Source organism: Pteropus vampyrus, unplaced genomic scaffold, assembly GCF_000151845.1.
Source record: "Pteropus vampyrus isolate Shadow unplaced genomic scaffold, Pvam_2.0 Scaffold311, whole genome shotgun sequence".
In the NCBI taxonomy this organism is placed as follows: Eukaryota; Metazoa; Chordata; class Mammalia; order Chiroptera; family Pteropodidae; genus Pteropus; species Pteropus vampyrus.
The window spans coordinates 1,064,295-1,084,896 of record NW_011889092.1 but is presented as its reverse complement, the minus strand read 5'-3'; the positions used below and the strand labels follow the sequence as shown (position 1 = coordinate 1,084,896).

At 50.0% G+C, this 20,602-nt stretch overlaps 1 protein-coding gene and 1 long non-coding RNA gene across 7 annotated transcripts in view; one reads left to right on the top strand and one right to left on the bottom strand.

The window, feature by feature from the left end:
* The window catches only part of LOC111730386, a 10,777-nt gene extending 9,029 nt beyond the window's left edge, over window positions 1-1,748 (bottom strand). Inside the window, exon 1 of the long non-coding RNA XR_002776660.1 lies at window positions 988-1,748. This is a non-coding gene — a long non-coding RNA (uncharacterized LOC111730386). The remainder of the gene's footprint in view (window positions 1-987) is intronic.
* A 4,524-nt stretch (window positions 1,749-6,272) lies between these two features.
* The window catches only part of P2RY6 (pyrimidinergic receptor P2Y6), a 42,796-nt gene continuing 28,466 nt past the window's right edge, over window positions 6,273-20,602 (top strand). For 2 of the 6 annotated variants that reach the window (XM_023521711.1, XM_023521707.1), the window contains exon 1: window positions 6,273-6,375. The gene's annotated coding sequence lies outside the window, so the exon portion shown is untranslated. Of the gene's footprint in view, window positions 6,376-14,763; window positions 15,170-20,602 lie in introns of those variants that run through there. The other 4 variants (XM_011377397.2, XM_011377396.2, XM_023521708.1 and 1 more) reach the window with 3 other exon arrangements.

Sequence of the window (20,602 nt, the reverse complement as noted above, 5' to 3'; positions counted from 1 at the left end):
CCTGCACACTTATACACATACTTCTAGCTTTTTTCTGCAGATTTTCTGAAGGCCTTTCCACACCAGTACATAAAAAGTTTACTTGTTCTGTTTACAGCCATAGTTTATTTAACCAGTTCCTTATGAATAGACATTTAGGTCAGTTCCAATCTTTGGATATTGACTTGTTGATTTCTTAAAGAGCTGAAATGAATGAAAATATCAGCTCTCTATTCATTACGAAGTTTAACAATTTAAAAAACAATAATGTCAGGCTGTACCTCGGAGTCAACAAGTCTGATTTAAAAAGGACAGGAATCTGTTGGTATCAAGTGAAAGATATGCCCCCTGATTTTGAGATTCAACTCTCCTGTTATTTGGCTTCTTGCTTCACTTGATTTTGTTACCCCTCAGTCCCCCTGCAGTAGGCAGAGGCCAATGAGTCTCCAGAGGTAGTTTAAGCAGCAGACCTCTGTGGAGGTCTTTGCTTTTCCACAGGCACTATGCTGCTACTAATGCACGTTAACTTCTAAATCAGGAGCAGCTCCAGTGGGCATGGTCTGATAGGAAGGAGCTGAGCTGAAAAGAGAAAGACCTAAATCTTGCCTCAGCAGTCCTGAGTTCTAGTTCTGGCTGACATTTCCTGGATATGTAAACTAAAGCAAGTCATGTAGTCTACCTGAGCCTCCCTTTCCTCCTTTGTAAAATGGCAATAATCAGAGTATTTACTCAGACTCCATGTGCAAATGAAGCAGGATAATGCATGCAAAATACTTAGCATAATGCTGGCTCCTAGCACACCTGAAATAAATGGTAGCCTGTTTTATTAGCAGAGCTTGCAAGGATAAACAGGACTCATTAAGAAGATATGGAAAGAAACATGTGTAAATAGTAGAATTTACGAGGTCTGAACACTCAGATCCAGCCATGGGAAGGAGGCCGGGCGAGGATGGCCAATCCAGTTTTGTAGTTAAGGAAACAGAGATCCAGAAATGGGCAATGACTTACCCACATTTCCCATCAATGTACATGGAGGCAGGCGAGGAATTCAAGCCCTGAGGAAGAGATGCCAGGGCAGAAATTCCTGGGTCATGAATTTGTGAATTAACACTTGGTTGAGCAGCTGGAATGTGGTGGGAATGTGAAAGGGAAAACTCCTGGAAGCAGTGCCCCTATTTAGAACATGAGCCGGCCATGGCTGCTGGACTGACAGAGCAGACAGGAACAACATGAAACTCCTGGGCCTCAGGAAAGGGGTTGGAGAGTCCTGGGGTCATGGCTGGGGCTGAAAGAGCAGCATAACCTCAAGAGGAGGCAGCAGGCACATCAAGGCTGGAGGCTGACAGGGGCAAGGGAAATCTCAGGAGTCATTAGAAATTCCAGACATAGCTCGTCCAGCTATTGCTCTCACTGGACACCTGCCAACTGCTGAGGTTTCTGAGGCCATAGGTCGAGGCTGGGACAGGGAGGAGAAGGAAGAGGAAGAGGAAGAAGCAAGTTTGCTGCCAGACATGGTTTAATGGAGGGTTCCATTAAACTCTCCTGGGGCCAGCTTTGAGCCTGCATTCCTCTCCCTCGCCCTCCCAAGCCCATCTTCCCTTGGCCTCAGTGACACTGGTCTGCTGCACATCTTACTGCTCTGGCTGCTCCTCCTCAGTCCCATCCCCAGTCATCTCTTCTTTCCTCCCTTAACTGATGGGTCCAGCCTAAACCCTTTTCTTTCTTTTTCTTCTCCCCTAAAGCAACCTCACCCACCCGGAAACCTAGACCAGGGATCGCCAACACCCAGGCCATGGACCAGTACCAGTCCATGGCCTGTTAAGAACTGGGCTGCACAGCAGGAGGTGAGTGGCGGGTGAGCTAGGGAAGCTTCATCTGTATTTGCAGCCGCTCCCCAGTGCTAGCATCACCACCTCGGCTCCACCTCAGATCATCAGGCATTAGATTCTCATAGGAGCACCGGTCCCTGGGTGCCAAAAAGTTGGGGACCACTGACCTAGAGAACTAAACATTAAGCTAGTAAGTTCCAAATCTGTATCTCCAACCCACTGCCAACTCTGGGTGATGAGATCTGATTTTATTAAAGAGCTGCCAAGTTTCTCTGCCTTGCTATGGGCACAGGGATCAAACCACTGGGCTATGCTATTCAGAAAAGGCATTTCTAGGGGCTGAAGCGCAGGTGAGGCTCTGCATACCCCAGAGGGCCTGGGGACAGTGGATTGACCAGGCAAGAAAGGCTGAGGGCTGAGGGGAAAACACTGGCAGTCAGGGCCACAGCCAAACCCCCACTCGCCCAACTCTAACACATATTCCCCTCCTCCACCCATCTTGGAGAACCTGGGCTCAGCCTATTAGAAGTAACTGAAGTTCCTTTCCCCCTCCAGCTGCTGCTGGAGCAGGTTCCTGAACATTACCATCAGCACTCACTATTCCTTACACCCCTATAGTTTCTCAGTGAGAGTTCTGGGACTCTGCCAAGGGCCTTTCTCAGATGTTTGGAGCACATTTGACCAGAAGTGCCAGAGGTTTGGGAACAAGTCTTTAACCAATGATGGCTGGAATTGGTAGATAAATGCTTTGTGCTATCTCTTAGAAGTTCCCAATGGGGATGACCCCTAGTAATACTCTATTGACCACCCTGAATAGCCTTACTTCTTTTTCTTGTCTCACTTCCCCAGCCCCCTACTGATGCTTCCTAGGATCATCTCAGAAATTAACTACTTGCACCTAAATCCTTCTTTCAGGGTCAGCTTCTAGGGGAACCCAAACCAAGATACCTCTCTGTCTCCCTCACATTCACATCCAATCTGCCTAAGTCCTATTGAGTCTACTTCCTAAAAAGCCCTGCAACCCACCTTCTAGTCAGCTCCTCGTTTATCCCCTTCCTTCATCCCCAATGCCTTGGCCACCACTTGCCTGACTACTGACCCAGCCTCATTACTGGTCCCTGCCTCCTCTTCTGGCCCTCCAGACAGCAGCCATGACAAGTGATCTAAGACACAACTCTGATTATGTCCCTTCCCTGTCTAACCCCTTCCATAGCTCCCATCACCTTTAGGATAAATCAAGCTTCCCAACCTATTATTCAAGGCTCTGCAAAACCTGGTTCCTGACCCTCTTCAGCCTTGTCATGTCCCACTGTTCTCTTCACTGGACTCTCCAGTAGGCTTGAGCTTCACAAGTTTTCCAGAATCTACCACGTTCCCTCTCACTTCCAGGTCTTTGCATGCTGCCGCCCTCCCAGGAACACCATCCCCCAATTCTACTCAGAACTCTAGATCTTGAATACTTAGCTTAAGACACACTTGCACTCTGACCTTCTCTGTGCCCCTTGCCCCCAGGCTGAGCCAGGATCCCTCTAGGTCAGGACCCCTCTGGGCTCCTACACCTCAGTGCATGTCTCTGTATCCCAAAGCCCATCCTGGTTTATCCTCTCTCCACACCAGATACTTCTTAAGGGCACTAGCCATGGATATTTCATCTTTGTATCTCTAGTGGCCCAACCATGCCTGGGCACATAGCAAGGATCAAAGAATAAATGAATGATAATAATAACTCTAAATCCCCAAAGAAACCTATATTCATGCCTTCATTTAGTTAGATATTTAGAGTGCTGTGCCAAGTGTGGGGAAAATAGGGCTGGTGAACAGTAGACACCGTGCCTGCCCTGTAAGAACATCTCTGCTGTTGAGGAAGAGATGTAAAGAGAGACAACATCAAGCTGGAGTGATGAGGTGTCAGAGGCCAACACTTGGGGCCATGGGAGCCCAGAGGAGGCCCTGGGCTCTGTCAGCTGGGGAAGGAGACAGAGAAGGCTTCTGTGAAAAGGTGCTTCCTATCTGTGCTAGCCCGGCTCACCCTCTGTCTTTGCAGAGCGTGCAGGGGAGTTGGGAAGTCAAAAGAGAAACAAGGGCTATCAGTGTCCCCTGCAATCTCATCTCCTCCCTCCCCTCAGAGGTGACCTCTGCATTGTTTGTCATTCCCATTCATGTCCTCATATGCTTTCTACATGAGTTTAGTATTATTGTGAATGTTTTAAAACTTTTTGTTCATAGTATTATACTGTATGTATCCTTCTATATACTTTTTCCAGTCAAATAATGCTTGTGAGATTTAGTTTTGTTGCTGTGTGTTGCTCTGGTTCATTCATTTTTCTCTGTTGCATAGTAGTCCACTATATAAATGTACAGCCAACCCTTATATCAGAACATAGACATTCCTAGTAGCAAATGTGTGGATAATAAAAGCTCATATTATAGAATTTTAGTTGGAGAAAATAATATGTTCCCCGCTCATCCGAAAACTTCAACTTATTTCCCACAAATATCATTCAAATCTTTAAAACTATTAATAATAACCAAGGATTTCTGCACAATGTAAAGCTATGTAGTCCAATATGGTATCTACTAGCCACATGAGGCTATTTAAGTTTAAATGTATATTAATTAAAAGTTAAAAATTCAGGTCCTCAGTTGCACTAGACACATTTCAAATGCTCAGTAGCCACATGGGTCTAGAGGCTATTGTATTGGACAGCAGATATAGAATATTTCCATCGCTGCAGAAAGTTCTAACGTATTTAAAACACAGATTACTTCATTATTTAACACTGCATGAGCTTTTTCTGTTCTTTCACACATAGAGCAGTTCCTGTATGTGATGTGATAGAGGAGGATGTGTGCCTGGCCAAGCTTACATTTTTTTCACAAAACCAGCCCTTTCAATGAGCTTTATTACTTCCACATTTTCTTCTAATGTAAGGGCTTTTCTGAGCCTTTTGTGCTCATCTTTTTTCTTCTCAGGCTTTCCCACTTTCTTAGAAGACATTTTTGCTTAATAATCAGGGGAAGATAGTAACAATTATGTACCAAATAAGTTTAAATGACATAAGTATGAGGCATGATCCTATCCTATCCAGAGAAGAAATGAGTTACGACTGCAGCTCAGTCCGCATCCTTGTACCTTGTACCCAGATTCATGCTGGTACGCACCTACAGATTCTTCATGTCGAGTTTTCTACTAGTAGAATTTTTGCAAATCATTAGAACAAATACTGGGAGAGTAAGAGGTCAAATAGCAAGGGATACCTGAATAAAAATGTATTTTTCCATTTTCTTATTGACAGATATTTATTTAGTCCTCCACTTTTCCTTCTTAGCACTTACTGCAATGTGTAATTATGTATAATTATTTTTGACTATTTGTTTAACAGCTGTGTTCCCCACCAGATTATAAATTCCATGAGACCAGTGCTATCTGGACTTCTTGTTCACATGCATCCTCAGTGCCTAGCACAGAACCTTGCACATAGTCGTAACTCAATTAACAGTTGAATAAAAGCTGTGATGGTAGCCAAAAGGAAAGGCCAGCTTGTCTGAGGGCTACAGCTCAGGGAAGGTTTCAGGGATGAGGGAATTGGAGGCTGCTCTCCATAGGAGATATTAAGAGATAAAAGAAGAGAGGGAAGGAGAGTGACAGGAAGAATGTTGGCATCATTGCCAGCTATGTGCCAAGTACTGTCCCATCACACTATCCTGATACTCACCATCTCCAGCTTCACTCCCACGCCACCCCCATCTTTAGCTGTCCCACTAACTAGATGACCTGGGGTAAAATAATCTCCCTGAACCCCAGTTTCTTAATCTGTAAAATGGATTTGTAACACCAAGCTCCTGGGATTGTTATGAGGATCAGGGAGTAGTGTATGGTATGGAAAGTGCCACCACCACATGCTGTAGGGGTACTTGGACTCTGGAGTCAAACTGCCTGCGTTCAGATCTCAGTCTGCCATTTACTAGCTGTATGACCATGGACAAGTCACTTTAATCACTCTATATCTCAGCTTCCCCTCCTGTAAAATGGGATTAAGAACACCTCTGGAATTGCTTTGGCAATTCAATGTATTAAAACACCAAGCACAGTGCCTGGCACATAGTAGGTGTTCAAGAAATAACAGTATTATTAACCCTCCCTCTCTACCACCATCCTAGAACTGTAGAATGTCAGAGCCGGGAAAAGACCTGAGGAACCGCCACTGAAGCCACCACCCTCAATACAAACAGGGAAACCGAGGACAGGGAAGGGTAGGAATCGCCAGGGACCCTGGGCTGGAGTCCAGGGGTTCCCGGTTCCCGGCCCGGGGGGTTTTCTGTGGCGTGTTTTTCCCGGGGGGGGGGGCGCCGCGGCGTGTTGTGTGTGCGCCACTCTCTCGTGTGTTTTGGGGGGGTCTCGGGGCCACCCCCTCTCCGCGCCTTTTTTCTCTCAGCGCGCGGTGCTGTGTGTGTGGGGTGTTTTTGTCGCCAGCTGTGGCGGCGGCGTCTGTTTTGCCTCTGTTTGTAGGTTCGCCTCCCAGCACCGGAGCAAGTGACGTCCCAGGCTCATTGCCAGACGACCCAGGTAAGCGCTAGGTGGGGCAAGGGGAATGAGGGTCAGTAGGTGAGGGACATGGCGGTATGAGGTACATCTGCCCACTCCAGGCTTGCGTTGCTGCCCCCGGGGGTGAGTCTGTGTTGTGTGATGTGGACAGTGTGTAAGAGGTTAATGTGGGCAATGTGTGTGCACTGGGTTGTATGCAGTTAGTGTTTGGTGTGTCCGTGGTGTGCCCAGTGTAACCAATGGATTGTGGCGTGTGTCACCATGCAAAAAGTGTGTGTGGTACTATCTATAGCACTGGGTGACTATGCCCAGGTAACCCAGGGGTTCCATGTGTGTGCTCATGGTGTGAGCACGCTGCCTGTCGGGAGCCCTGGCACGTTGGTGTATACATGTGTGTTGTGCAAGTTGTGAGATGTGTGTTCTGTATGTGGCACGTCCATGGCCCTGAGCAGTGTGCTGAGCCAGGTAATGGAGGGGAGAAGCACTTGTGCAGCTGTTACCACTGACGGAACATCTTCCACGACCCCAGGATGGCTCTGACTTTTCCATCCAGCACCCCTAAGAGCTTGGTAGAGTGAAAACTCACCCCAGATCTGGGTAGAGGAAGTGCAAATAGTCCCATGCTCGCTCGCTCACATGCGCACACGCGCACACACACACATACGCACACACACACACAGCTTTTTTGAAGTTTCATATTTTATTCTTCAAAATTCATGTGGATTTTGCATTACTCTCTGTAATATTCCTGCATTTGTTTTAATATAAAAATATTGTTCTGGTAAGTTACCATCCAGTAGTTGAGTCAAGGCTTGGTAATGAGCTGGGTTCATCCTGCAGTGGGAGCCTGTGCCACCTGTAGAGTAGGGTTCTTCTGTCTGTCTTCCCAGCTGGGATGACAGGACCTAGACCTGATGAGGGAGTGTGGCAGTGTCACTGGTATGTGGTTTTACTGTGTGTGCGTGTATGCAGCACAGTGTGTGGTGGGAAGCTGGAGCTGTGTAAGGCCATGTGTGCTGTGCATGAAGGAAGGGGTCACAGTGCTATGACCACAGTGTGTCTTGCATGGGGACTGTGGTGGGGTCAGTCTGAGTCATTTACAGTGCAGGAACAGGGGAACTGGCTTCTGGGAAGGAGCCCCGGCCATCTATGAGGTTCTCACCTTTGCTCCACTGGCCAGGCAGGAAGAGGCTGCCAGATCCCAGGGGACCACAGGGAAGGGGAGATTCCCATAGCAGATGACCACCTGGGACTGTCAAGGTGGTTGTGGTATCCAGGCTTAGTTTAAATCTCAGCTCTCTACATGGAGGACTTTGGGCAAAATCTCTCTGCGCATGAGTTTCTTCCTTTATAAAATGGAGACGTTAATTAGTGTTTGCCTTGTAGGGCTTATTATAAGGACTGAGGTCCTGGATATAAAGTGCTTGGCATAGTCTCTAGCACATAAAAACTCTTTATGGCTGCTGTAAAACTATGGTCCTGGCAATAAAACCATGATGATAATGATGGAGCCCCTCATAGGAGTGTGTCCTTGACCACTCAGGAACCCTCGGTTCCCACAGAACCAATGATTTCCCATGAGCTAGGCAGGTAGAAATCTGAGAGCCCTCCATTTAAGTAGTCTGGGGGAGCCATTCCTATCCCAGGCCTTATCACTGTTGAACTCTCAATGACTATCTGACTTCTGGGAAGATGCAGTCTAAAATGGGAAGATGCCAAGTCTCTGACAAGGCCTGGATGGAGTGTGGGAGAGAGGCTGGGCGAGAAGTGCAGGGGCAGCCGTGGGGCTTGGGTGGAAGCCTCTCTCTCCTGACAAACACCAGAGGAACATAAAAATGCTGGTCTGTGCCCTTGAGTGTGTGTGTGTGTGTTTGGGGACTGGCAGGGGCAGGGGCAGGGGCAGGGGTGCCTTCTGCCTGAAATCAGGAACGTCAAGAGGAGCAGGATCAGGGATGTTTGGTCCCCCAACCAAGGCAGGCTCTGGGAGCCGGAGGGAGGCTGTGAGGTCAGAATTAGGACAGATGGGTCTGAGCCAGGCTGAAGTGGACCAGGAGACCCCTCAGACTGAACTTCGTTTTGGGGGGAAAACATTTGTGTTGGTGGAGCAAGAGCCCTTGTTCCTGATGACGTCATCGAGTCAGTTTAGAGAAGGTGCCCAGAAGCCTCGGAGGATGAGGAGACATAAAAGGCAGTGTCGAGAGCTGTGGGAACATATTTAGGGAGGGAACCTAAATATATCCACTGTGGTGGCAGGGTGCTATGATGAGCTGGTGGTGAGGCTCAGTCCAGGGCAGAGGCAGACCCCTGTGCCCACTGTCCCCAGGCAAGGAGTGCTTTGGCCCAGAGGCCCTGAGAGCTGCTCCGGGAGATCTGGAGGACAGAGCCCTGCTGGGCAGCAGCAGGAGGCCTGGCCTAGCCCCAAGTGGCAGGGTGACAAGGCCAGCTCTCTCTTCTCAGCTATCAGGGAGGTGGGACAGAGTGATGTTGACGTCACTTCTGGTCCCGATTTCCTTAAATCCACAATTCCAACTATAATTGTTTATTTTTCTACATCCCTTCTCCTAAGAGTCTATAATCTCAATTCAAACATTCTAAAAATCTGTAACCCAAACTCTAACTTTCTATACTCCAGCTCTAGCATTCCCTGATTCCAATTTAAATGTTCAAGGATTCTGGCCCCAGCTTTAGCAGTCCAACACTTTCAAGCTTATAAACTACCAGGGAAGGTTTACTAGAGGTCACTTCTGCAGAATTATTTGAGAAGCCCCAGGAAAGGTCCCTCCACAGCCAGCCACAGCCATTGTCGTTCCTCTGGGGTGAGAGAAGTTTCCTGGTAAAATGGCCACACGTTCCCTGGGATGGATGGCAGTGAACCCAGAGGCCCCTCCTCATCTGGGCAGTGTAGGTGCTCAGAGCAGCTCATGGTTCTCAGGGGAGGGTGGCGCAGGAGTGGGAAAGGTTAGGATCCAGATTGTCCTTGGTCCCCTCAGGATGAGGGAATTGTGGGATCACTTGGTTTCTGGAGGGGATATGGAGAGAAAGAAGGGAGACAAAAAGAAATGGGGCTGAGGAAACCTCAAAAGCAAACCTCATTCTGAGAGACTCTCCGAACACCTAAGGTATTAGCACAAGCAGCACTATAAATGCACAGCCGTGTTAGAACTCAGCATGGACTGGGGAGTGGAGAGCTGATGGCCAATCCCAGTTTCAGCTGTGTGACTTCGGACAAGTCACCATCTCGCCTCACTTTACTCATCTGGCAAACTGGCATACAGGACTAAAATTCCCTGACTTCTCTTTCCTACCACCGAGGACATCAGCACACTGTTGTGGATGCCTGGTCCTTGGGCCAGTCTGTAAGCAATAGTCGAATGAACGAAGAGTGAATGCAAAATGAATGATCAGATGAAGAGATGTGGAAACATAGCATAAGGCACCATGATTGTAATCTCTCCTTTCCCCTCTTCCCCTCCCAACCTCAGCCCACATGTGAGAAATTGACCTCAGAACTAAATGAATTGGCGGCATGGGGTGGGGTTGGGGGAGTGCTTGTCCTCCAGAAGAACACAGGATTGGTGGAGAGTTTAAGAGATTGGGTGGAGGGTGGAACTTCCTAGATGTCACCCTTTGCCCTATAGCATTTCCACTACCAGCCCTGCCCTGAGCCCTGGGTAACAGACTCGTGGATTCACAATGCTCTCCATGATTATTTCCCCATGATCACCCCCCACCTAGCCCTTGAGCTGATGATTGAAGGAAGGAACTGTAGCTTCAGGGGCTGCTGTGGTAAGCAGGAACCCCGAAGAGGTTGGTGGAAGAGTGGAAGCCAGAAGAGTCCCGAGCTCCCAGGCTGTGTGAGGCAGGGTGAGGATGAGGGTGGCTCATGTCCAAGCAGGTGTTGGCATGAATAAAGAGAGGGGCAGGTGGTACACATTTACCAGGCACCTACTGTGAGGCACTGCGCCCAGTCCTTATCTGGGTGCTCTCTATCCTCCAACCACCGGGGCAGGAGGGAGGGGTTTCTCCCTCCATTTCTCCTTCTTCCTCTTTTCCCTCATAGAGTTGTCAAGCCCCATTGAACTTTCCTCCCAAACATCTTTTCACTGGCCCCCGCGTATCCATCCCTGTGACTTTGGCCCAGCTCTGGGATCCTCATGGTCTCCCACCTGCAGCCCCATTCTTCACTCCTTTTTACTTCCACTGCCAGGAAACTCAGTAGCCATCTGAGTCCAGGTTTCTGCTACTGTTTTTTCTGTCCCGCCTCTAGAAGGACCTGTAGTATATATAGCTATTGTCTCAGTTCCTTTATGGATGGAGTTGTAAATTCTAAAGCAATCAATAAGTAAAATCTGGTATTTCCTAGATTCTCATGAGGAAGGCCACTAGCTCCTTGGGTTTTTTACTTTTCTTTATTTCCTCTCCCGCCACACTGACCCCTACTCAGACATGGAGACACCGCTGCTGACTGAGCAGTGTATTGGTTCAAAGCATTGGGTTCAAATCCTGACTCTGCTACTACTAGCTGTGAGAAGCTTGGGCAAGTTACTTAACCACTCAGTGTGCCTCATGTTCCTATCTGTAATACGGGGATAATGATGGTATCTACCTTACAAGAGCGCGTGAGGATTAAATGAGATAATATAAGCACTGTGGTAAGCACTGTGTGTTTGCTGGTTATTATCCAAATGTGTCTTAGCCATCCTGGGAGAGCTGGCAGGAGGAGGGGCTGGCTCTATTTGGAATGTTCTGTACCAGTGTGCACATGAATCCCTGCGGTCTGAGGCAGTCGGTCGAGGTGGGACCTCAGAAAGCATTCCTGACACACTCTCAGAAAATGCCAGTGTTCCTGAGCAGGGTTTACACTTTAGAGTGTACTGTGAAGACAGGTCAGACTGTGGCTGGGATCCATTGCAGGGATCCAGAGGGGAATGGAAGGGCCCGGGACTGGTGCTCCCACCCTCCTTCCTGAAGCTCGGAGGAGGCTGGACTCTGAGCTGAGTGTCTGAGACAAGGATGCTTTTCTTCACCAGTAGGTCACCAGCACTCTAAATAGCTCATTCGGAGTAAATGAGTGAATGAACCAAAAATCTAGTGAAGTAAGGACTCTGAGGAGGTGGCTGTGCTCCCTCTGCCTAGGAATGGCCCTGTCTCCTCTAATACTCCACTTTCCCACATTCTACCTTTTGAGCTTCCAAATCCAGAGTGATTAATTAGCCTGAAGCCTCACTTTTAAGCTGGTGACAAACAGGGCTGGTGGCTGGCCAGGCAGGTCAGGGACCACACTTCCGAAAGGACCTTTACCTGCTTTCTTTGAGCATTCCGGGTAGGTCTTGTGTAGGATGGCTGGAGAGGATAAGCTAGACAAACCATCTGTGACCTTGGTAACCCTTTGGAGGAAGCTGAAGAAGGGACTGGGCATTCGAGGACTCAGCTCTTCCGCTCCATCTCTTTCCTGGTTTTGAAAGTTCTTTGCGTGAAATCTGCTGCCGAGCTGCACAAGAGCCCTACTCATGCTGCGCCACATGTGGGTGCACACTTATGCGGGTGCACATATGCATGATGGGAATGGTGTGCTTCTGGATGTGGCAGGTGCCTGGACATATGCACGTCTGTGGACCTGTGTGGGTTATATGGATCTGTGTCGGGGTCTAGGTGTGCTGTACACACACCAGTGCAGGATTGCACCCACGGGCACGTGCTCTTTCCTCCTCTGCCAGGTCTCTGTGGGCCCTCTGTGCTTCCTTGTGATGAGAAACAGCAGACCCCAGACTCTGGACAGAACAAGGTATCCAGGTTACAGAGAAGGAAAACCAAGGCACAGCAAGAGGAACCAGACTCCTTCTGTCTGAGGGACCACCAAGCAGCCTGCCTGCAAGCCTAAAGTAGGGGCAGCTCCCTTCAGGATTTGATTTGAATCCCAGAGGTACCAAGTCTCTTCCCTCAGAATGGGACACATGGACTCCTATTTCAGACAGAGGGCTGAGGGTAGTGTTTCCCTCCTGGTTCCTGGAAGCAGCTAATGGGCAGTGGCCTTGGGTGCCCGGATATGGGTGAGACCGTTCCTACCAGCCAGTGGCTCATAGAGACCCTTCTCAGCCCTTGACTCACGTGGACAGGAATAGCTCCAATCTGCAGCTGGGGAAACCAAGATTCAGCAAGAGGTGAGGCCTACCGGGCAGTGGTCTGTGCTACACTGTGGGCTCAGTCCAGAGCCTGGAGGGGCTACCCTGAAATCCAGCTAGCAGTGGCAGCTTGTGAGTGGGGCCTACAGAGGCTGGGTTCTAACGTTGGCCTGGCATAAGGTTGGTGAACATCATGCAACAAGCACATGTAGGGTGTAAACTGTAAAGTGTTTGACTATTGTACAGAGGCTGAGGAGTTCCTGCTGGTGACTAAGGGCAGAAGGATAACTGTGGAGGCGTTGGTGTTCACAGGTAGCAGTGGGTCTTAGGACCCCTGGAGGCAGGGCTTTGGCTTTGGGCACCCACCCACCCCGACCTCTTATCCCCCTACCCCAGTGCCTATACCCAGGGCTAAGCTCGAAGGGCCTGAACCATAGTTAATCCTCAAGCCTTCCTCCTCCTCTTGTCTAGCTGCTTTAGTTCCTGAGGAAAATCAAGAACCCCACAACACTTCCATGGCATCTGGGCCAGACTGGGATTTTGACAAGGACTGGAGTTTTGCGGGCCCCCAGGAATAGGCATGCGTGTGCATACGGAGGCACCACAGGCAGAGGCACAGGCACAGCCAAATGCACGTGCAAACAAACATACCATCCCTGTGACTTTGGCCCAGCTCTGGGATCCTCATGGTCTCCCACCTGCAGCCCCATTCTTCACTCCTTTTTACTCCCACTGCCAGGAAACTCAGTAGCCATCTGAGTCCAGGTTTCTGCTACTGTTTTTTCTGTCCCGCCTCTAGAAGGACCTGTAGTATATATAGCTATTGTCTCAGTTCCTTTATGGATGGAGTTGTAAATTCTAAAGCAATCAATAAGTAAAATCTGGTATTTCCTAGATTCTCATGAGGAAGGCCACTAGCTCCTTGGGTTTTTTACTTTTCTTTATTTCCTCTCCCGCCACACTGACCCCTACTCAGACATGGAGACACCGCTGCTGACTGAGCAGTGTATTGGTTCAAAGCATTGGGTTCAAATCCTGACTCTGCTACTGCTAGCTGTGAGAAGCTTGGGCAAGTTACTTAACCACTCAGTGTGCCTCATGTTCCTATCTGTAATACGGGGATAATGATGGTATCTACCTTACAAGAGCGCGTGAGGATTAAATGAGATAATATAAGCACTGTGGTAAGCACTGTGTGTTTGCTGGTTATTATCCAAATGTGTCTTAGCCATCCTGGGAGAGCTGGCAGGAGGAGGGGCTGGCTCTATTTGGAATGTTCTGTACCAGTGTGCACATGAATCCCTGCGGTCTGAGGCAGTCGGTCGAGGTGGGACCTCAGAAAGCATTCCTGACACACTCTCAGAAAATGCCAGTGTTCCTGAGCAGGGTTTACACTTTAGAGTGTACTGTGAAGACAGGTCAGACTGTGGCTGGGATCCATTGCAGGGATCCAGAGGGGAATGGAAGGGCCCGGGACTGGTGCTCCCACCCTCCTTCCTGAAGCTCGGAGGAGGCTGGACTCTGAGCTGAGTGTCTGAGACAAGGATGCTTTTCTTCACCAGTAGGTCACCAGCACTCTAAATAGCTCATTCGGAGTAAATGAGTGAATGAACCAAAAATCTAGTGAAGTAAGGACTCTGAGGAGGTGGCTGTGCTCCCTCTGCCTAGGAATGGCCCTGTCTCCTCTAATACTCCACTTTCCCACATTCTACCTTTTGAGCTTCCAAATCCAGAGTGATTAATTAGCCTGAAGCCTCACTTTTAAGCTGGTGACAAACAGGGCTGGTGGCTGGCCAGGCAGGTCAGGGACCACACTTCCGAAAGGACCTTTACCTGCTTTCTTTGAGCATTCCGGGTAGGTCTTGTGTAGGATGGCTGGAGAGGATAAGCTAGACAAACCATCTGTGACCTTGGTAACCCTTTGGAGGAAGCTGAAGAAGGGACTGGGCATTCGAGGACTCAGCTCTTCCGCTCCATCTCTTTCCTGGTTTTGAAAGTTCTTTGCGTGAAATCTGCTGCCGAGCTGCACAAGAGCCCTACTCATGCTGCGCCACATGTGGGTGCACACTTATGCGGGTGCACATATGCATGATGGGAATGGTGTGCTTCTGGATGTGGCAGGTGCCTGGACATATGCATGTCTGTGGACCTGTGTGGGTTATATGGATCTGTGTCGGGGTCTAGGTGTGCTGTACACACACCAGTGCAGGATTGCACCCACGGGCACGTGCTCTTTCCTCCTCTGCCAGGTCTCTGTGGGCCCTCTGTGCTTCCTTGTGATGAGAAACAGCAGACCCCAGACTCTGGACAGAACAAGGTATCCAGGTTACAGAGAAGGAAAACCAAGGCACAGCAAGAGGAACCAGACTCCTTCTGTCTGAGGGACCACCAAGCAGCCTGCCTGCAAGCCTAAAGTAGGGGCAGCTCCCTTCAGGATTTGATTTGAATCCCAGAGGTACCAAGTCTCTTCCCTCAGAATGGGACACATGGACTCCTGTTTCAGACAGAGGGCTGAGGGTAGTGTTTCCCTCCTGGTTCCTGGAAGCAGCTAATGGGCAGTGGCCTTGGGTGCCCGGATATGGGTGAGACCGTTCCTACCAGCCAGTGGCTCATAGAGACCCTTCTCAGCCCTTGACTCACGTGGACAGGAATAGCTCCAATCTGCAGCTGGGGAAACCAAGATTCAGCAAGAGGTGAGGCCTACCGGGCAGTGGTCTGTGCTACACTGTGGGCTCAGTCCAGAGCCTGGAGGGGCTACCCTGAAACCCAGCTAGCAGTGGCAGCTTGTGAGTGGGGCCTACAGAGGCTGGGTTCTAACGTTGGCCTGGCATAAGGTTGGTGAACATCATGCAACAAGCACATGTAGGGTGTAAACTGTAAAGTGTTTGACTATTGTACAGAGGCTGAGGAGTTCCTGCTGGTGACTAAGGGCAGAAGGATAACTGTGGAGGCGTTGGTGTTCACAGGTAGCAGTGGGTCTTAGGACCCCTGGAGGCAGGGCTTTGGCTTTGGGCACACACCCACCCCGACCTCTTATCCCCCTACCCCAGTGCCTATACCCAGGGCTGAGCTCGAAGGGCCTGAACCATAGTTAATCCTCAAGCCTTCCTCCTCCTCTTGTCTAGCTGCTTTAGTTCCTGAGGAAAATCAAGAACCCCACAACACTTCCATGGCATCTGGGCCAGACTGGGATTTTGACAAGGACTGGAGTTTTGCGGGCCCCCAGGAATAGGCATGCGTGTGCATACGGAGGCACCACAGGCAGAGGCACAGGCACAGCCAAATGCACGTGCAAACAAACATACAGACTCCGGGGCCACTCGCACAGATACACACATGTACCATACACACGTTGATACAATTCCATACATGTGTGAGTACATGTGCACCTGCCAGGTCAGATCCACACATGGCTGACACCCCCCATGCAGACATGCATGTACCTGACATGCAAGTAATTAAGTCTTCTCCCAGACTGAGGGCCTGAGGTGAAGAATGGGTGACCCTCACAGTCACCGCAGGTCTGTGCCTTCTCCCTCTCCTGAAATAAGTTTCCCCAGGTCTTCCAACCTTGTCCCTTCCCATATCTCCCTCCTCACCTTCTCACCACAAGGACAGAGGAGGGGCCCTTCCTGTCAGCTGCCTGCCAGCTGGTTGGGAGCAGACGTGGCTTTGTCTTTTCTGAAGAACTCGTTCTGTGGAATTTTCACTTATTCCTGGCCAAGGGTCAAGAGCTTTCTCTGGTAGCTGCCTCAGGGCCCTGAAAGTGTGAAGAGGCTGGTTTTCGGATGGGCGGGGATGTTGAATCCCCATCACCTGGGTAGCTCCTAAATATTGCAAACTGCCTTCTTGCCAGTGTCTTGCTCATTCTTCATGACAGCCTGGAGATATAGGTACCTTCATTTCCTCCATTTTACAGACGAGAGAACCAAGGCTCAGAGAGGGATGGGCCTGCCTAAGGTCACACAGCAAGATGAGGCATAGTTGACCAAAACTCAAGTCTCCTGAGCTTGGGCTTGGGGGAAATAGTTTTAGTTTTCTAGGATAGGTGTCCCCAATCCCCAGGTTGTGGACCAGTACCCGTCTGTGGCCTGTTAGGAACTGGGTTGCACAGCAGGAGGTGAGCGGCAGGTGAGTGAGCGAAGCTTCATCTGTATTTGCAGCCGCTCCCCAGTGCTCGCATCACCACGTCAGCTGCACCTCAGGTCATCAGGCATTAGATCCTCACAAGAGTACTGGTCCCTGGTGCCAAAAAGGTTAGGGACCGTTGGGGCTTAGAGAATGAGAGCTGGAAGGGTGGGTCAGGCTGGGACCACCAGGTGAGCCCCATAGAGGAGCATCTCACACTCATTTACCAGGAGCTGGCTGAGGGCACAGGCAGCCCCATAACAGGCCAAAGCTCTGCTGTGCAGCTCAGCCCTTAGTCCACCCTTGTGGACATGCCACAGGGTAGAACAGGAGGGGGAACAAGGAGACCTTTTCCTTGCTGTGTGATCCAGGCAAGCCCTTACTCCTCTCTGGTCCCTAGGTCCTCTCTACAATGGAATATTGGGGTTGATTAGAGCATGTGCTTCCTCTCTGAACCTGCATAGGGGGATTCTGCAAGGCTGCGAGCAGAAAGCAAGATCAGGGAGCTGCATGCTGAACCCTTGGTGGTTCTGAGCTGCAGCCTATATCCAGGAAGCCCCTGGCCTGCTGCTGAGCTCTATCAAGGCAAGGCCTAACACGGAGTAGGGGCTCAGGGCCTGGGGTCTCCTCCAGGCTAGGCAGGAGATAGTGTTGTGGGGAGGGGACCCAGAAAAATCCCCAAGGTACCTGTTCACCCTGTCTGAGATTTCAGCCCACTGTCTCTCTGCCCCTTTCCCTCCCTTATGTTTCTCTATAGCTCTTATCACTACTTGACTTGCTATATATTTACTCATTAACTAAAATAAATGAGTCTCCACTATTAGAATGTAGGCGCTACAAGGGCAAAGACTTTGTTTTATGCTCTCAAGTGCCTTGAACGTTACCTACACAGAGTGGGTGCCCAATGAGTACCTGTGAAAAAGGAGAGGGAGGGAGGACTTATTTTATGAATGGGAGAGGATGCCCAGGTCTACCATTGGCCTGAGGCAGATCTACCCTGGCAAACTTCTCCCCATCAAGCCCAAGTTCAAGGATGGGCTGGAGCTGGGGAAGGGGATGGTGTCCAGGCCCAGTCTCCCTGCCCACCGAACTACTCTTGATCTGAGGAGCCATCCTCAGTCCCCAAGGGGAGGGATGGCGTCTGGACTCATGGAGTTAGAGCCGAAGACAATAGAGCCATCAATCTCAGGATCTCAGCCTCTCTTAAAGGACTTCCAGGCACTGCTGAGAAAATCAGGTTAATTCTCCCTCGAGGCAGCAAAGAGCAGGACCAAGCCTCTTTCCAGACTTGAGAAAGGCCAAGAGCAGGCTGAGGGGTGGGGTGGAAAGGAGGAGAAAAATGGTCACCTGATAAGTACCAAGCCCTGGTCCTTAAATGTCATCTCACTCGATCCTCAGGGCTGATACCCACTCTGCAGGTGAGCACACTTAGGGTGAAGTGGCTGCTCACATCTGGGTAGGGGCTGAGTCAGCCTTGATGTTAGGGACTTGAGCTGGAATGTTCTTGGGATTCGAGTCCCAGCCCTGCTGCTTGCCATCTCTGTGCTGTGGCAAGTTACTTCCCCTCCTTGGATTTCTCAGTTTCCTCATCTGAGGCCTTCTGGGACTTCTGTGAAACGGGCATGTGACAGTTTGTGGCACAGGAACTAGCTAGCAGTAGGGTCTGCTCTGGGAGTCCGAATTTGCTCCAACACGTCACAGACAAGCTCGGCGCTCACTAACTCCTGGGTGAGTGTTCTGGGTCAGTGCTGGGAGAATGCCTGAGTCCCTGCCTCAGCTCAGAGGTCCCTATTCAGTCCACTTGCAGCCCCTATGGCTCATTGTAGACTGGAGTGGGAGTGGGATTGGGAGCAGACTTGAGGTGGCGGGGGGTGGGAGGGGTCCTCCTCCCTTCCTCTGCCTGGTTGTGCCTGGAGCCTGTAGTCTGCGCAGCATGGAGGGGAGAGGAGGTGGAGACGCGGGTGCTGGGCTGGGCCACAGGGACGAGTGGAATAGTGGAGACAGGCCTGGGAGCCCTATCAGCCTGGTTTTGCGTCCTAAGTGGCGCAGGATACTTTTCCTCTCTGGGCCTCAATTTCTTACTCTATAAAGTGGGGGTAGCAGTGATCTCCCTCTGAGTATTTGAAAACTAAGTGTTGTGTCCTGGTCAGGGTCCCTCGGGGAGGAGTTTGTGTTGGGAGAGGCTAGAAAGCTTAGAAGACTGGATGAGAGTCCACAGAGGAGGCCTTGGGAAGCTCTGGCCTCTGCCATCCCAGCTACATCTCAAGACAACCTGGAGCTGACCACATGTGACTGGTGGGGAAAGTGTGTCCCTGAGTCCAGATGTGACTTTTTAAAGGGGAACAAAGCAGAGTGAACTAGTGTATCTGAAGGAGATGAGGTGAAAGTTTTCTGGGGTTTCCACTGTCTTTCAACTCCTGCCAACACCGCCACAGGAGAAGAAAATGGAGGTGGCACAGCCCATGGGACGGGCTCTGGCCTCTTGATATCTGGGATTCACATCTCTTGCCAGTTCTAGAATGGGATCTAAGCCAATTCAGGGCCAGTCTCTCCACCCCTTGGTATTCAATGAGGTGATAAATGAGAAAACTCTTTGCAAAATATAAAGTGCTGTGCCTCTAATGGTGCATCTGCATGTGTGTGCAAGCCCTTGGGTGTGTATGCAAGAGTGAGAATGTGCAGCTTGTGAGTGTGTGTGCATGTGTGTGCAATGTGTGTGAGTATGCACATTCCCTTGACTTGATGGGATAGAATAATTCCAAGCTGCCCAAGGCTCCTTGTTTGGCTGGGTCTTTCTCCTCTAAACTTCTCACAATTTTTCTTGTGTTCCCTCACTGTTTCTTAGTTTACCAGAAAGGGAGCAGGTCATAGTCCAGAAATTTATTTATTGTCTCTGAGCCTGCCCTCTCTCCTTTCCCTCTCTCCCTCACCCCATCCTGAGGCTGTCCCTGGAATTCTGGCTTCCCGGCCCTCCCAGCATGACCCAGTCTGCAGGGCTGGCAGCTTGCCTGGCTCCTCTGTGCAGCTCACCTGCCACCCGCTTTTCCCTCCAAGGCTCTTCACTGGCTGCTCTCACATCAATGTCCCATTGATTCTGCAACATCCTAGCACCCCACCGAGATGCTCTTATTATTCCCAAGTACAAGCAGGGAAATGATGGCTCAGTGAGTGGAAACGGCTATCCCAGAGTTACCTAGCCAACTGGTGGCAGTGCTGGGGTTTTATCTCCTATTTAACTCCAAAAACTTTTTTCTTAACTGTTGTGGCCTACCTGTTAGGCATGTGCTAGCTGATTAGCTGAATGAATAAATGAACGAAAGAACAAATGAACAAATCACAAGGTCAGTAGTGAGCTAAAAGAGAAGGTTAAGTGATATTAATGATGGCTATCATTTATTAAGCACCTACTATGTTCTCAGTGCTTCATATAAAAGCAAATAAAGCCAAGATTATTGTTATCCCCATTTTGCAATTGAAGAGGCTGAGGTCAGAGAAGTTAAAGCATCTTGTCTGGTGCGGGACCTAGGATTCTAATTCGTCCCCTTTAGAGGAGGGGTGAGTGGGCAGAGCCTGGCAACAAGTGCCCATTGCAGGCCAGTCAAGACTCTCAGGAAGCTGTGTCTACAGGGTCCTCCCCAGTGACACTTCGCCCCCACCCCTCCTGTCTTGGGGCCATTTCCGCATTTTTCTCTGAAATGGGTTTCTATTTCAGTCTAGGATGGGGATCTGCTGGCCCAGCTCTGACTCTTCCTCTGACAATCGGCATGTCTAGTAAGGACCAGTGCCCTGGCCTGAGCATGTGGAGGTGTCTTCTTGTTCCCCCTGACCCAAGGCCATCTCTGTCATTAACAGCTCTCATGATAGGACACACCTGCTCCAGATGCAGTCATGGGTCTGTGGAGATTGCCTAGGGACCCAGGGATAAGTTGATCCAGCCCTCTGCTTAGTGAACTCATGGGCTGGGTGGGCTAAGTCTGTAGTAGTTGGAGCAGAGCCTG